Source organism: Hyla sarda, unplaced genomic scaffold (assembly GCF_029499605.1).
Source record: "Hyla sarda isolate aHylSar1 unplaced genomic scaffold, aHylSar1.hap1 scaffold_537, whole genome shotgun sequence".
In the NCBI taxonomy this organism is placed as follows: Eukaryota; Metazoa; Chordata; class Amphibia; order Anura; family Hylidae; genus Hyla; species Hyla sarda.
Window position 1 is genome coordinate 104,535 of NW_026610548.1, and position 15,481 is coordinate 120,015.

Below are 15,481 nucleotides of genomic sequence, written 5' to 3' on the forward strand. Positions count from 1 at the left end.
TTCTCCGTTGAGATATTGCAGCCGCTGCTGTGTCCAGGCCCAGGAGCCTTAGCACTGTGCTGTGATGTCACTCAATACCACTGACATCACTAGGTGTAAACAACATCTCTCCTTTGCTGTGTATGTGACTATGGAGCTGTTTGGTGATGTCGTCTATTATGGCCTTCATAGAAGCAACAGGAGATTGTTGCATCCATCTAGAACCCTCAGAACTACAGTGCTATGATGTCACTCACTTCCACAGGCCTTGCAGAGTGTAAACAACAACAACCCAGCTTTGTTGTGTATGTAACCATAGGGATTTGTGATGTCACCTAGAACCTTCACAGCAGCGACAGCTTTATGAGGAGCATCAGCACTGCTCTGCCTGAGCAGAACCATCACCGCCATAGGTTGTCAAATAACCCGGATTTAACCCACACAGGTAAGTCCAATGGGGTGCAGGCATGTCCTCTATGCTTACAGCTTCCCGTGGGTGTTGGTTTGATACCGTTTGGGGACAGCCAAGGAGGCATCTGCAGGCAACAAAGGTAGGTGTGTGCTTGTGTGTGTGTTTCCTATGCAGATCCTAAGCCCAGTGTCACATGCAAGTAGGAGGAGTAAGAAGGGTTCCTGGCAAATCCGGGTTATGGATTGCATTTAAAAAGGCCCCGTGGGAGTGCAATGGGCCCCTGTCTTGCTGCTTAGCAATAATGGTATGGGTTTAGGTTCTGCTGTGTGTACTGGTGGTTGACTGCCCCCCAGCCCAGAGTGTGCATGGAAAATTGTCTGGCAGCCTCCCTGACAGCAAGCAGTGATAGTGCCCATGAAGGGGACCTTGTTGGGCCCGCCCCTTTCACGGTTATCGCTTCTCGGCCTTTTGGCTAAGATCAAGTGTAGTATCTGTTCTTATCAGTTTAATATCTGATACGTCCCCTATCTGGGGACCATATATTAAATGGATTTTTGAGAACGGGGGCCGATTTCGAAGCTTGCTTCCGTCGCCCTATGCATTGACCCGATATGGCAGTATCTTCGGGTACAGTGCACCACCCCCTTACAGGGTTAAAAAGAAAGATTCCTACTTTCATTGCTACCTGCTTGCTGGCTAGCCAGCTAGCCAGCCCTGTGGGCCTTGCTGCTGCAGCCAAAAAACAAAAGGTGGTGCTGCTGCTGCTGCTTCTGCTGCTTCTGCTTGTGTCTGGCCGCTGTTGGAGCGTCCAGGCACAGGACTTCTGCTGCTGCTGACTAAATGGCCTCCTTAATTGGATCATTTGAGTAGCCAGCACACCTGTGCAGGTAGGGCATGACATGATAGGCAGCTGCCTTGATAGCGGGTGGGTGCTGAATGTTCCTAATTGACAAAATAAGATTAATGCTTATGAAGAAATATAAAATCTCATCCCTTCCCCAATATCGCGCCACACCCCTACCCCTTAATTCCCTGGTTGAACTTGATGGACATATGTCTTTTTTCGACCGTACTAACTATGTAACTATGTAACATAACATGGGGGGGGGGGGGGGTCTCCTGGCTGTTCACACAGGTGTGTCATTGCTGTACATTGACCATGCATTGCTTCTGTGGTATTGCAAAGGCAAAGACAAATGCTTCCAGCCATCCATTGCACTAATGGATTGGTCATCAGCTGGCTGTCTATGTCCCGCATCAATATAGACCAAAGTACAGAGGGTTAGGCTATGCTATTGTGCACCTACCTGATGCATCAGAAGGTGCGAGGCCCTTGCTAAATTCTGTGCACAGACTTTGAGATCTATACTTTAGACTGTATCTAAACCTGCTCCAACATGGACTGACATTCTGGCCTACTTTCAGCCGATGCGACTTGTCTGTCGCTGAACAGTCGCTTTTTATGTATTCAGCACCTATGTATAATGTTGTAAAAATGCTCTAGAAGCTAAAGTCGCAGAAATGTCACACATATTTGGCCTGCAACTTTCTGTGCGACAAATTCAGACAGGAAAAATCAGTATAAATCCTTAGAAAATTATCCCCCAGTGTCTCCATCTGCTGGCGGTATTGAATAAGCATTGCTGCACTGATGGGGTATGCATTAGACGAAAAAAAAGAAGAAAAAGAAGAATAATACGCCCAGAAAAGAGGCGAAAAGGAGAAAAACGTAAAAAAACGTGAAAAAAAAGTAAGAGGAAGAGAAGGGAAAAAAAGGTGGAAATGGGTTTAAAAGTGATTTCGGCGGAGAAATATATATATATATATATATATATATATATATATATATATATATATACGCGCACACACACACATATATATAAACGTATTCTCCGTTGAGATATTGCAGCCGCTGCTGTGTCCAGGCCCAGGAGCCTTAGCACTGTGCTGTGATGTCACTCAATACCACTGACATCACTAGGTGTAAACAACATCTCTCCTTTGCTGTGTATGTGACTATGGAGCTGTTTGGTGATGTCGTCTATTATGGCCTTCATAGAAGCAACAGGAGATTGTTGCATCCATCTAGAACCCTCAGAACTACAGTGCTATGATGTCACTCACTTCCACAGGCCTTGCAGAGTGTAAACAACAACAACCCAGCTTTGTTGTGTATGTAACCATAGGGATTTGTGATGTCACCTAGAACCTTCACAGCAGCGACAGCTTTATGAGGAGCATCAGCACTGCTCTGCCTGAGCAGAACCATCACCGCCATAGGTTGTCAAATAACCCGGATTTAACCCACACAGGTAAGTCCAATGGGGTGCAGGCATGTCCTCTATGCTTACAGCTTCCCGTGGGTGTTGGTTTGATACCGTTTGGGGACAGCCAAGGAGGCATCTGCAGGCAACAAAGGTAGGTGTGTGCTTGTGTGTGTGTTTCCTATGCAGATCCTAAGCCCAGTGTCACATGCAAGTAGGAGGAGTAAGAAGGGTTCCTGGCAAATCCGGGTTATGGATTGCATTTAAAAAGGCCCCGTGGGAGTGCAATGGGCCCCTGTCTTGCTGCTTAGCAATAATGGTATGGGTTTAGGTTCTGCTGTGTGTACTGGTGGTTGACTGCCCCCCAGCCCAGAGTGTGCATGGAAAATTGTCTGGCAGCCTCCCTGACAGCAAGCAGTGATAGTGCCCATGAAGGGGACCTTGTTGGGCCCGCCCCTTTCACGGTTATCGCTTCTCGGCCTTTTGGCTAAGATCAAGTGTAGTATCTGTTCTTATCAGTTTAATATCTGATACGTCCCCTATCTGGGGACCATATATTAAATGGATTTTTGAGAACGGGGGCCGATTTCGAAGCTTGCTTCCGTCGCCCTATGCATTGACCCGATATGGCAGTATCTTCGGGTACAGTGCACCACCCCCTTACAGGGTTAAAAAGAAAGATTCCTACTTTCATTGCTACCTGCTTGCTGGCTAGCCAGCTAGCCAGCCCTGTGGGCCTTGCTGCTGCAGCCAAAAAACAAAAGGTGGTGCTGCTGCTGCTGCTTCTGCTGCTTCTGCTTGTGTCTGGCCGCTGTTGGAGCGTCCAGGCACAGGACTTCTGCTGCTGCTGACTAAATGGCCTCCTTAATTGGATCATTTGAGTAGCCAGCACACCTGTGCAGGTAGGGCATGACATGATAGGCAGCTGCCTTGATAGCGGGTGGGTGCTGAATGTTCCTAATTGACAAAATAAGATTAATGCTTATGAAGAAATATAAAATCTCATCCCTTCCCCAATATCGCGCCACACCCCTACCCCTTAATTCCCTGGTTGAACTTGATGGACATATGTCTTTTTTCGACCGTACTAACTATGTAACTATGTAACATAACATGGGGGGGGGGGGGGGGGGGTCTCCTGGCTGTTCACACAGGTGTGTCATTGCTGTACATTGACCATGCATTGCTTCTGTGGTATTGCAAAGGCAAAGACAAATGCTTCCAGCCATCCATTGCACTAATGGATTGGTCATCAGCTGGCTGTCTATGTCCCGCATCAATATAGACCAAAGTACAGAGGGTTAGGCTATGCTATTGTGCACCTACCTGATGCATCAGAAGGTGCGAGGCCCTTGCTAAATTCTGTGCACAGACTTTGAGATCTATACTTTAGACTGTATCTAAACCTGCTCCAACATGGACTGACATTCTGGCCTACTTTCAGCCGATGCGACTTGTCTGTCGCTGAACAGTCGCTTTTTATGTATTCAGCACCTATGTATAATGTTGTAAAAATGCTCTAGAAGCTAAAGTCGCAGAAATGTCACACATATTTGGCCTGCAACTTTCTGTGCGACAAATTCAGACAGGAAAAATCAGTATAAATCCTTAGAAAATTATCCCCCAGTGTCTCCATCTGCTGGCGGTATTGAATAAGCATTGCTGCACTGATGGGGTATGCATTAGACGAAAAAAAAGAAGAAAAAGAAGAATAATACGCCCAGAAAAGAGGCGAAAAGGAGAAAAACGTAAAAAAACGTGAAAAAAAAGTAAGAGGAAGAGAAGGGAAAAAAAGGTGGAAATGGGTTTAAAAGTGATTTCGGCGGAGAAATATATATATATATATATATATATATATATATATATATATATACGCGCACACACACACATATATATAAACGTATTCTCCGTTGAGATATTGCAGCCGCTGCTGTGTCCAGGCCCAGGAGCCTTAGCACTGTGCTGTGATGTCACTCAATACCACTGACATCACTAGGTGTAAACAACATCTCTCCTTTGCTGTGTATGTGACTATGGAGCTGTTTGGTGATGTCGTCTATTATGGCCTTCATAGAAGCAACAGGAGATTGTTGCATCCATCTAGAACCCTCAGAACTACAGTGCTATGATGTCACTCACTTCCACAGGCCTTGCAGAGTGTAAACAACAACAACCCAGCTTTGTTGTGTATGTAACCATAGGGATTTGTGATGTCACCTAGAACCTTCACAGCAGCGACAGCTTTATGAGGAGCATCAGCACTGCTCTGCCTGAGCAGAACCATCACCGCCATAGGTTGTCAAATAACCCGGATTTAACCCACACAGGTAAGTCCAATGGGGTGCAGGCATGTCCTCTATGCTTACAGCTTCCCGTGGGTGTTGGTTTGATACCGTTTGGGGACAGCCAAGGAGGCATCTGCAGGCAACAAAGGTAGGTGTGTGCTTGTGTGTGTGTTTCCTATGCAGATCCTAAGCCCAGTGTCACATGCAAGTAGGAGGAGTAAGAAGGGTTCCTGGCAAATCCGGGTTATGGATTGCATTTAAAAAGGCCCCGTGGGAGTGCAATGGGCCCCTGTCTTGCTGCTTAGCAATAATGGTATGGGTTTAGGTTCTGCTGTGTGTACTGGTGGTTGACTGCCCCCCAGCCCAGAGTGTGCATGGAAAATTGTCTGGCAGCCTCCCTGACAGCAAGCAGTGATAGTGCCCATGAAGGGGACCTTGTTGGGCCCGCCCCTTTCACGGTTATCGCTTCTCGGCCTTTTGGCTAAGATCAAGTGTAGTATCTGTTCTTATCAGTTTAATATCTGATACGTCCCCTATCTGGGGACCATATATTAAATGGATTTTTGAGAACGGGGGCCGATTTCGAAGCTTGCTTCCGTCGCCCTATGCATTGACCCGATATGGCAGTATCTTCGGGTACAGTGCACCACCCCCTTACAGGGTTAAAAAGAAAGATTCCTACTTTCATTGCTACCTGCTTGCTGGCTAGCCAGCTAGCCAGCCCTGTGGGCCTTGCTGCTGCAGCCAAAAAACAAAAGGTGGTGCTGCTGCTGCTGCTTCTGCTGCTTCTGCTTGTGTCTGGCCGCTGTTGGAGCGTCCAGGCACAGGACTTCTGCTGCTGCTGACTAAATGGCCTCCTTAATTGGATCATTTGAGTAGCCAGCACACCTGTGCAGGTAGGGCATGACATGATAGGCAGCTGCCTTGATAGCGGGTGGGTGCTGAATGTTCCTAATTGACAAAATAAGATTAATGCTTATGAAGAAATATAAAATCTCATCCCTTCCCCAATATCGCGCCACACCCCTACCCCTTAATTCCCTGGTTGAACTTGATGGACATATGTCTTTTTTCGACCGTACTAACTATGTAACTATGTAACATAACATGGGGGGGGGGGGGTCTCCTGGCTGTTCACACAGGTGTGTCATTGCTGTACATTGACCATGCATTGCTTCTGTGGTATTGCAAAGGCAAAGACAAATGCTTCCAGCCATCCATTGCACTAATGGATTGGTCATCAGCTGGCTGTCTATGTCCCGCATCAATATAGACCAAAGTACAGAGGGTTAGGCTATGCTATTGTGCACCTACCTGATGCATCAGAAGGTGCGAGGCCCTTGCTAAATTCTGTGCACAGACTTTGAGATCTATACTTTAGACTGTATCTAAACCTGCTCCAACATGGACTGACATTCTGGCCTACTTTCAGCCGATGCGACTTGTCTGTCGCTGAACAGTCGCTTTTTATATATTCAGCACCTATGTATAATGTTGTAAAAATGCTCTAGAAGCTAAAGTCGCAGAAATGTCACACATATTTGGCCTGCAACTTTCTGTGCGACAAATTCAGACAGGAAAAATCAGTATAAATCCTTAGAAAATTATCCCCCAGTGTCTCCATCTGCTGGCGGTATTGAATAAGCATTGCTGCACTGATGGGGTATGCATTAGACGAAAAAAAAGAAGAAAAAGAAGAATAATACGCCCAGAAAAGAGGCGAAAAGGAGAAAAACGTAAAAAAACGTGAAAAAAAAGTAAGAGGAAGAGAAGGGAAAAAAAGGTGGAAATGGGTTTAAAAGTGATTTCGGCGGAGAAATATATATATATATATATATATATATATATATATATATATATACGCGCACACACACACATATATATAAACGTATTCTCCGTTGAGATATTGCAGCCGCTGCTGTGTCCAGGCCCAGGAGCCTTAGCACTGTGCTGTGATGTCACTCAATACCACTGACATCACTAGGTGTAAACAACATCTCTCCTTTGCTGTGTATGTGACTATGGAGCTGTTTGGTGATGTCGTCTATTATGGCCTTCATAGAAGCAACAGGAGATTGTTGCATCCATCTAGAACCCTCAGAACTACAGTGCTATGATGTCACTCACTTCCACAGGCCTTGCAGAGTGTAAACAACAACAACCCAGCTTTGTTGTGTATGTAACCATAGGGATTTGTGATGTCACCTAGAACCTTCACAGCAGCGACAGCTTTATGAGGAGCATCAGCACTGCTCTGCCTGAGCAGAACCATCACCGCCATAGGTTGTCAAATAACCCGGATTTAACCCACACAGGTAAGTCCAATGGGGTGCAGGCATGTCCTCTATGCTTACAGCTTCCCGTGGGTGTTGGTTTGATACCGTTTGGGGACAGCCAAGGAGGCATCTGCAGGCAACAAAGGTAGGTGTGTGCTTGTGTGTGTGTTTCCTATGCAGATCCTAAGCCCAGTGTCACATGCAAGTAGGAGGAGTAAGAAGGGTTCCTGGCAAATCCGGGTTATGGATTGCATTTAAAAAGGCCCCGTGGGAGTGCAATGGGCCCCTGTCTTGCTGCTTAGCAATAATGGTATGGGTTTAGGTTCTGCTGTGTGTACTGGTGGTTGACTGCCCCCCAGCCCAGAGTGTGCATGGAAAATTGTCTGGCAGCCTCCCTGACAGCAAGCAGTGATAGTGCCCATGAAGGGGACCTTGTTGGGCCCGCCCCTTTCACGGTTATCGCTTCTCGGCCTTTTGGCTAAGATCAAGTGTAGTATCTGTTCTTATCAGTTTAATATCTGATACGTCCCCTATCTGGGGACCATATATTAAATGGATTTTTGAGAACGGGGGCCGATTTCGAAGCTTGCTTCCGTCGCCCTATGCATTGACCCGATATGGCAGTATCTTCGGGTACAGTGCACCACCCCCTTACAGGGTTAAAAAGAAAGATTCCTACTTTCATTGCTACCTGCTTGCTGGCTAGCCAGCTAGCCAGCCCTGTGGGCCTTGCTGCTGCTGCTGCTGCTGCTGCAGCCAAAAAACAAAAGGTGGTGCTGCTGCTGCTGCTTCTGCTGCTTCTGCTTGTGTCTGGCCGCTGTTGGAGCGTCCAGGCACAGGACTTCTGCTGCTGCTGACTAAATGGCCTCCTTAATTGGATCATTTGAGTAGCCAGCACACCTGTGCAGGTAGGGCATGACATGATAGGCAGCTGCCTTGATAGCGGGTGGGTGCTGAATGTTCCTAATTGACAAAATAAGATTAATGCTTATGAAGAAATATAAAATCTCATCCCTTCCCCAATATCGCGCCACACCCCTACCCCTTAATTCCCTGGTTGAACTTGATGGACATATGTCTTTTTTCGACCGTACTAACTATGTAACTATGTAACATAACATGGGGGGGGGGGGGGGGGGGTCTCCTGGCTGTTCACACAGGTGTGTCATTGCTGTACATTGACCATGCATTGCTTCTGTGGTATTGCAAAGGCAAAGACAAATGCTTCCAGCCATCCATTGCACTAATGGATTGGTCATCAGCTGGCTGTCTATGTCCCGCATCAATATAGACCAAAGTACAGAGGGTTAGGCTATGCTATTGTGCACCTACCTGATGCATCAGAAGGTGCGAGGCCCTTGCTAAATTCTGTGCACAGACTTTGAGATCTATACTTTAGACTGTATCTAAACCTGCTCCAACATGGACTGACATTCTGGCCTACTTTCAGCCGATGCGACTTGTCTGTCGCTGAACAGTCGCTTTTTATGTATTCAGCACCTATGTATAATGTTGTAAAAATGCTCTAGAAGCTAAAGTCGCAGAAATGTCACACATATTTGGCCTGCAACTTTCTGTGCGACAAATTCAGACAGGAAAAATCAGTATAAATCCTTAGAAAATTATCCCCCAGTGTCTCCATCTGCTGGCGGTATTGAATAAGCATTGCTGCACTGATGGGGTATGCATTAGACGAAAAAAAAGAAGAAAAAGAAGAATAATACGCCCAGAAAAGAGGCGAAAAGGAGAAAAACGTAAAAAAACGTGAAAAAAAAGTAAGAGGAAGAGAAGGGAAAAAAAGGTGGAAATGGGTTTAAAAGTGATTTCGGCGGAGAAATATATATATATATATATATATATATATATATATACGCGCACACACACACATATATATAAACGTATTCTCCGTTGAGATATTGCAGCCGCTGCTGTGTCCAGGCCCAGGAGCCTTAGCACTGTGCTGTGATGTCACTCAATACCACTGACATCACTAGGTGTAAACAACATCTCTCCTTTGCTGTGTATGTGACTATGGAGCTGTTTGGTGATGTCGTCTATTATGGCCTTCATAGAAGCAACAGGAGATTGTTGCATCCATCTAGAACCCTCAGAACTACAGTGCTATGATGTCACTCACTTCCACAGGCCTTGCAGAGTGTAAACAACAACAACCCAGCTTTGTTGTGTATGTAACCATAGGGATTTGTGATGTCACCTAGAACCTTCACAGCAGCGACAGCTTTATGAGGAGCATCAGCACTGCTCTGCCTGAGCAGAACCATCACCGCCATAGGTTGTCAAATAACCCGGATTTAACCCACACAGGTAAGTCCAATGGGGTGCAGGCATGTCCTCTATGCTTACAGCTTCCCGTGGGTGTTGGTTTGATACCGTTTGGGGACAGCCAAGGAGGCATCTGCAGGCAACAAAGGTAGGTGTGTGCTTGTGTGTGTGTTTCCTATGCAGATCCTAAGCCCAGTGTCACATGCAAGTAGGAGGAGTAAGAAGGGTTCCTGGCAAATCCGGGTTATGGATTGCATTTAAAAAGGCCCCGTGGGAGTGCAATGGGCCCCTGTCTTGCTGCTTAGCAATAATGGTATGGGTTTAGGTTCTGCTGTGTGTACTGGTGGTTGACTGCCCCCCAGCCCAGAGTGTGCATGGAAAATTGTCTGGCAGCCTCCCTGACAGCAAGCAGTGATAGTGCCCATGAAGGGGACCTTGTTGGGCCCGCCCCTTTCACGGTTATCGCTTCTCGGCCTTTTGGCTAAGATCAAGTGTAGTATCTGTTCTTATCAGTTTAATATCTGATACGTCCCCTATCTGGGGACCATATATTAAATGGATTTTTGAGAACGGGGGCCGATTTCGAAGCTTGCTTCCGTCGCCCTATGCATTGACCCGATATGGCAGTATCTTCGGGTACAGTGCACCACCCCCTTACAGGGTTAAAAAGAAAGATTCCTACTTTCATTGCTACCTGCTTGCTGGCTAGCCAGCTAGCCAGCCCTGTGGGCCTTGCTGCTGCAGCCAAAAAACAAAAGGTGGTGCTGCTGCTGCTGCTTCTGCTGCTTCTGCTTGTGTCTGGCCGCTGTTGGAGCGTCCAGGCACAGGACTTCTGCTGCTGCTGACTAAATGGCCTCCTTAATTGGATCATTTGAGTAGCCAGCACACCTGTGCAGGTAGGGCATGACATGATAGGCAGCTGCCTTGATAGCGGGTGGGTGCTGAATGTTCCTAATTGACAAAATAAGATTAATGCTTATGAAGAAATATAAAATCTCATCCCTTCCCCAATATCGCGCCACACCCCTACCCCTTAATTCCCTGGTTGAACTTGATGGACATATGTCTTTTTTCGACCGTACTAACTATGTAACTATGTAACATAACATGGGGGGGGGGGGGGGGTCTCCTGGCTGTTCACACAGGTGTGTCATTGCTGTACATTGACCATGCATTGCTTCTGTGGTATTGCAAAGGCAAAGACAAATGCTTCCAGCCATCCATTGCACTAATGGATTGGTCATCAGCTGGCTGTCTATGTCCCGCATCAATATAGACCAAAGTACAGAGGGTTAGGCTATGCTATTGTGCACCTACCTGATGCATCAGAAGGTGCGAGGCCCTTGCTAAATTCTGTGCACAGACTTTGAGATCTATACTTTAGACTGTATCTAAACCTGCTCCAACATGGACTGACATTCTGGCCTACTTTCAGCCGATGCGACTTGTCTGTCGCTGAACAGTCGCTTTTTATGTATTCAGCACCTATGTATAATGTTGTAAAAATGCTCTAGAAGCTAAAGTCGCAGAAATGTCACACATATTTGGCCTGCAACTTTCTGTGCGACAAATTCAGACAGGAAAAATCAGTATAAATCCTTAGAAAATTATCCCCCAGTGTCTCCATCTGCTGGCGGTATTGAATAAGCATTGCTGCACTGATGGGGTATGCATTAGACGAAAAAAAAGAAGAAAAAGAAGAATAATACGCCCAGAAAAGAGGCGAAAAGGAGAAAAACGTAAAAAAACGTGAAAAAAAAGTAAGAGGAAGAGAAGGGAAAAAAAGGTGGAAATGGGTTTAAAAGTGATTTCGGCGGAGAAATATATATATATATATATATATATATATATATATATATATATATACGCGCACACACACACATATATATAAACGTATTCTCCGTTGAGATATTGCAGCCGCTGCTGTGTCCAGGCCCAGGAGCCTTAGCACTGTGCTGTGATGTCACTCAATACCACTGACATCACTAGGTGTAAACAACATCTCTCCTTTGCTGTGTATGTGACTATGGAGCTGTTTGGTGATGTCGTCTATTATGGCCTTCATAGAAGCAACAGGAGATTGTTGCATCCATCTAGAACCCTCAGAACTACAGTGCTATGATGTCACTCACTTCCACAGGCCTTGCAGAGTGTAAACAACAACAACCCAGCTTTGTTGTGTATGTAACCATAGGGATTTGTGATGTCACCTAGAACCTTCACAGCAGCGACAGCTTTATGAGGAGCATCAGCACTGCTCTGCCTGAGCAGAACCATCACCGCCATAGGTTGTCAAATAACCCGGATTTAACCCACACAGGTAAGTCCAATGGGGTGCAGGCATGTCCTCTATGCTTACAGCTTCCCGTGGGTGTTGGTTTGATACCGTTTGGGGACAGCCAAGGAGGCATCTGCAGGCAACAAAGGTAGGTGTGTGCTTGTGTGTGTGTTTCCTATGCAGATCCTAAGCCCAGTGTCACATGCAAGTAGGAGGAGTAAGAAGGGTTCCTGGCAAATCCGGGTTATGGATTGCATTTAAAAAGGCCCCGTGGGAGTGCAATGGGCCCCTGTCTTGCTGCTTAGCAATAATGGTATGGGTTTAGGTTCTGCTGTGTGTACTGGTGGTTGACTGCCCCCCAGCCCAGAGTGTGCATGGAAAATTGTCTGGCAGCCTCCCTGACAGCAAGCAGTGATAGTGCCCATGAAGGGGACCTTGTTGGGCCCGCCCCTTTCACGGTTATCGCTTCTCGGCCTTTTGGCTAAGATCAAGTGTAGTATCTGTTCTTATCAGTTTAATATCTGATACGTCCCCTATCTGGGGACCATATATTAAATGGATTTTTGAGAACGGGGGCCGATTTCGAAGCTTGCTTCCGTCGCCCTATGCATTGACCCGATATGGCAGTATCTTCGGGTACAGTGCACCACCCCCTTACAGGGTTAAAAAGAAAGATTCCTACTTTCATTGCTACCTGCTTGCTGGCTAGCCAGCTAGCCAGCCCTGTGGGCCTTGCTGCTGCAGCCAAAAAACAAAAGGTGGTGCTGCTGCTGCTGCTTCTGCTGCTTCTGCTTGTGTCTGGCCGCTGTTGGAGCGTCCAGGCACAGGACTTCTGCTGCTGCTGACTAAATGGCCTCCTTAATTGGATCATTTGAGTAGCCAGCACACCTGTGCAGGTAGGGCATGACATGATAGGCAGCTGCCTTGATAGCGGGTGGGTGCTGAATGTTCCTAATTGACAAAATAAGATTAATGCTTATGAAGAAATATAAAATCTCATCCCTTCCCCAATATCGCGCCACACCCCTACCCCTTAATTCCCTGGTTGAACTTGATGGACATATGTCTTTTTTCGACCGTACTAACTATGTAACTATGTAACATAACATGGGGGGGGGGGGGGGGGTCTCCTGGCTGTTCACACAGGTGTGTCATTGCTGTACATTGACCATGCATTGCTTCTGTGGTATTGCAAAGGCAAAGACAAATGCTTCCAGCCATCCATTGCACTAATGGATTGGTCATCAGCTGGCTGTCTATGTCCCGCATCAATATAGACCAAAGTACAGAGGGTTAGGCTATGCTATTGTGCACCTACCTGATGCATCAGAAGGTGCGAGGCCCTTGCTAAATTCTGTGCACAGACTTTGAGATCTATACTTTAGACTGTATCTAAACCTGCTCCAACATGGACTGACATTCTGGCCTACTTTCAGCCGATGCGACTTGTCTGTCGCTGAACAGTCGCTTTTTATGTATTCAGCACCTATGTATAATGTTGTAAAAATGCTCTAGAAGCTAAAGTCGCAGAAATGTCACACATATTTGGCCTGCAACTTTCTGTGCGACAAATTCAGACAGGAAAAATCAGTATAAATCCTTAGAAAATTATCCCCCAGTGTCTCCATCTGCTGGCGGTATTGAATAAGCATTGCTGCACTGATGGGGTATGCATTAGACGAAAAAAAAGAAGAAAAAGAAGAATAATACGCCCAGAAAAGAGGCGAAAAGGAGAAAAACGTAAAAAAACGTGAAAAAAAAGTAAGAGGAAGAGAAGGGAAAAAAAGGTGGAAATGGGTTTAAAAGTGATTTCGGCGGAGAAATATATATATATATATATATATATATATATATATATATATATACGCGCACACACACACATATATATAAACGTATTCTCCGTTGAGATATTGCAGCCGCTGCTGTGTCCAGGCCCAGGAGCCTTAGCACTGTGCTGTGATGTCACTCAATACCACTGACATCACTAGGTGTAAACAACATCTCTCCTTTGCTGTGTATGTGACTATGGAGCTGTTTGGTGATGTCGTCTATTATGGCCTTCATAGAAGCAACAGGAGATTGTTGCATCCATCTAGAACCCTCAGAACTACAGTGCTATGATGTCACTCACTTCCACAGGCCTTGCAGAGTGTAAACAACAACAACCCAGCTTTGTTGTGTATGTAACCATAGGGATTTGTGATGTCACCTAGAACCTTCACAGCAGCGACAGCTTTATGAGGAGCATCAGCACTGCTCTGCCTGAGCAGAACCATCACCGCCATAGGTTGTCAAATAACCCGGATTTAACCCACACAGGTAAGTCCAATGGGGTGCAGGCATGTCCTCTATGCTTACAGCTTCCCGTGGGTGTTGGTTTGATACCGTTTGGGGACAGCCAAGGAGGCATCTGCAGGCAACAAAGGTAGGTGTGTGCTTGTGTGTGTGTTTCCTATGCAGATCCTAAGCCCAGTGTCACATGCAAGTAGGAGGAGTAAGAAGGGTTCCTGGCAAATCCGGGTTATGGATTGCATTTAAAAAGGCCCCGTGGGAGTGCAATGGGCCCCTGTCTTGCTGCTTAGCAATAATGGTATGGGTTTAGGTTCTGCTGTGTGTACTGGTGGTTGACTGCCCCCCAGCCCAGAGTGTGCATGGAAAATTGTCTGGCAGCCTCCCTGACAGCAAGCAGTGATAGTGCCCATGAAGGGGACCTTGTTGGGCCCGCCCCTTTCACGGTTATCGCTTCTCGGCCTTTTGGCTAAGATCAAGTGTAGTATCTGTTCTTATCAGTTTAATATCTGATACGTCCCCTATCTGGGGACCATATATTAAATGGATTTTTGAGAACGGGGGCCGATTTCGAAGCTTGCTTCCGTCGCCCTATGCATTGACCCGATATGGCAGTATCTTCGGGTACAGTGCACCACCCCCTTACAGGGTTAAAAAGAAAGATTCCTACTTTCATTGCTACCTGCTTGCTGGCTAGCCAGCTAGCCAGCCCTGTGGGCCTTGCTGCTGCAGCCAAAAAACAAAAGGTGGTGCTGCTGCTGCTGCTTCTGCTGCTTCTGCTTGTGTCTGGCCGCTGTTGGAGCGTCCAGGCACAGGACTTCTGCTGCTGCTGACTAAATGGCCTCCTTAATTGGATCATTTGAGTAGCCAGCACACCGTGCAGGTAGGGCATGACATGATAGGCAGCTGCCTTGATAGCGGGTGGGTGCTGAATGTTCCTAATTGACAAAATAAGATTAATGCTTATGAAGAAATATAAAATCTCATCCCTTCCCCAATATCGCGCCACACCCCTACCCCTTAATTCCCTGGTTGAACTTTGATGGACATATGTCTTTTTTCGACCGTACTAACTATGTAACTATGTAACATAACATGGGGGGGGGGGGGGGGGGTCTCCTGGCTGTTCACACAGGTGTGTCATTGCTGTACATTGACCATGCATTGCTTCTGTGGTATTGCAAAGGCAAAGACAAATGCTTCCAGCCATCCATTGCACTAATGGATTGGTCATCAGCTGGCTGTCTATGTCCCGCATCAATATAGACCAAAGTACAGAGGGTTAGGCTATGCTATTGTGCACCTACCTGATGCATCAGAAGGTGCGAGGCCCTTGCTAAATTCTGTGCACAGACTTTGAGATCTATACTTTAGACTGTATCTAAACCTGCTCCAACATGGACTGACATTCTGGC

General features: G+C 46.5%; 7 non-coding genes across 7 annotated transcripts; all 7 read left to right on the forward strand.

The window, feature by feature from the left end:
* Nucleotides 1–843: 843 nt before the first annotated feature.
* Nucleotides 844–1,034, forward strand: LOC130339234 (U2 spliceosomal RNA). The gene has a single exon (XR_008879641.1). It is a non-coding gene; the product is annotated as a U2 spliceosomal RNA (small nuclear RNA).
* A 2,088-nt stretch (nucleotides 1,035–3,122) lies between these two features.
* On the forward strand, nucleotides 3,123–3,313 carry LOC130339235 (U2 spliceosomal RNA). Its single transcript, XR_008879642.1, has one exon. It is a non-coding gene; the product is annotated as a U2 spliceosomal RNA (small nuclear RNA).
* A 2,088-nt stretch (nucleotides 3,314–5,401) lies between these two features.
* LOC130339236 (U2 spliceosomal RNA) lies at nucleotides 5,402–5,592 on the forward strand. The gene has a single exon (XR_008879643.1). It is a non-coding gene; the product is annotated as a U2 spliceosomal RNA (small nuclear RNA).
* Nucleotides 5,593–7,674: 2,082 nt separating this feature from the next.
* LOC130339237 (U2 spliceosomal RNA) lies at nucleotides 7,675–7,865 on the forward strand. The gene has a single exon (XR_008879644.1). It is a non-coding gene; the product is annotated as a U2 spliceosomal RNA (small nuclear RNA).
* A 2,095-nt stretch (nucleotides 7,866–9,960) lies between these two features.
* On the forward strand, nucleotides 9,961–10,151 carry LOC130339238 (U2 spliceosomal RNA). The gene has a single exon (XR_008879645.1). It is a non-coding gene; the product is annotated as a U2 spliceosomal RNA (small nuclear RNA).
* Nucleotides 10,152–12,238: 2,087 nt separating this feature from the next.
* Nucleotides 12,239–12,429, forward strand: LOC130339130 (U2 spliceosomal RNA). The gene has a single exon (XR_008879550.1). It is a non-coding gene; the product is annotated as a U2 spliceosomal RNA (small nuclear RNA).
* A 2,086-nt stretch (nucleotides 12,430–14,515) lies between these two features.
* LOC130339131 (U2 spliceosomal RNA) lies at nucleotides 14,516–14,706 on the forward strand. The gene has a single exon (XR_008879551.1). It is a non-coding gene; the product is annotated as a U2 spliceosomal RNA (small nuclear RNA).
* The last annotated feature ends 775 nt before the right edge of the window (nucleotides 14,707–15,481 follow it).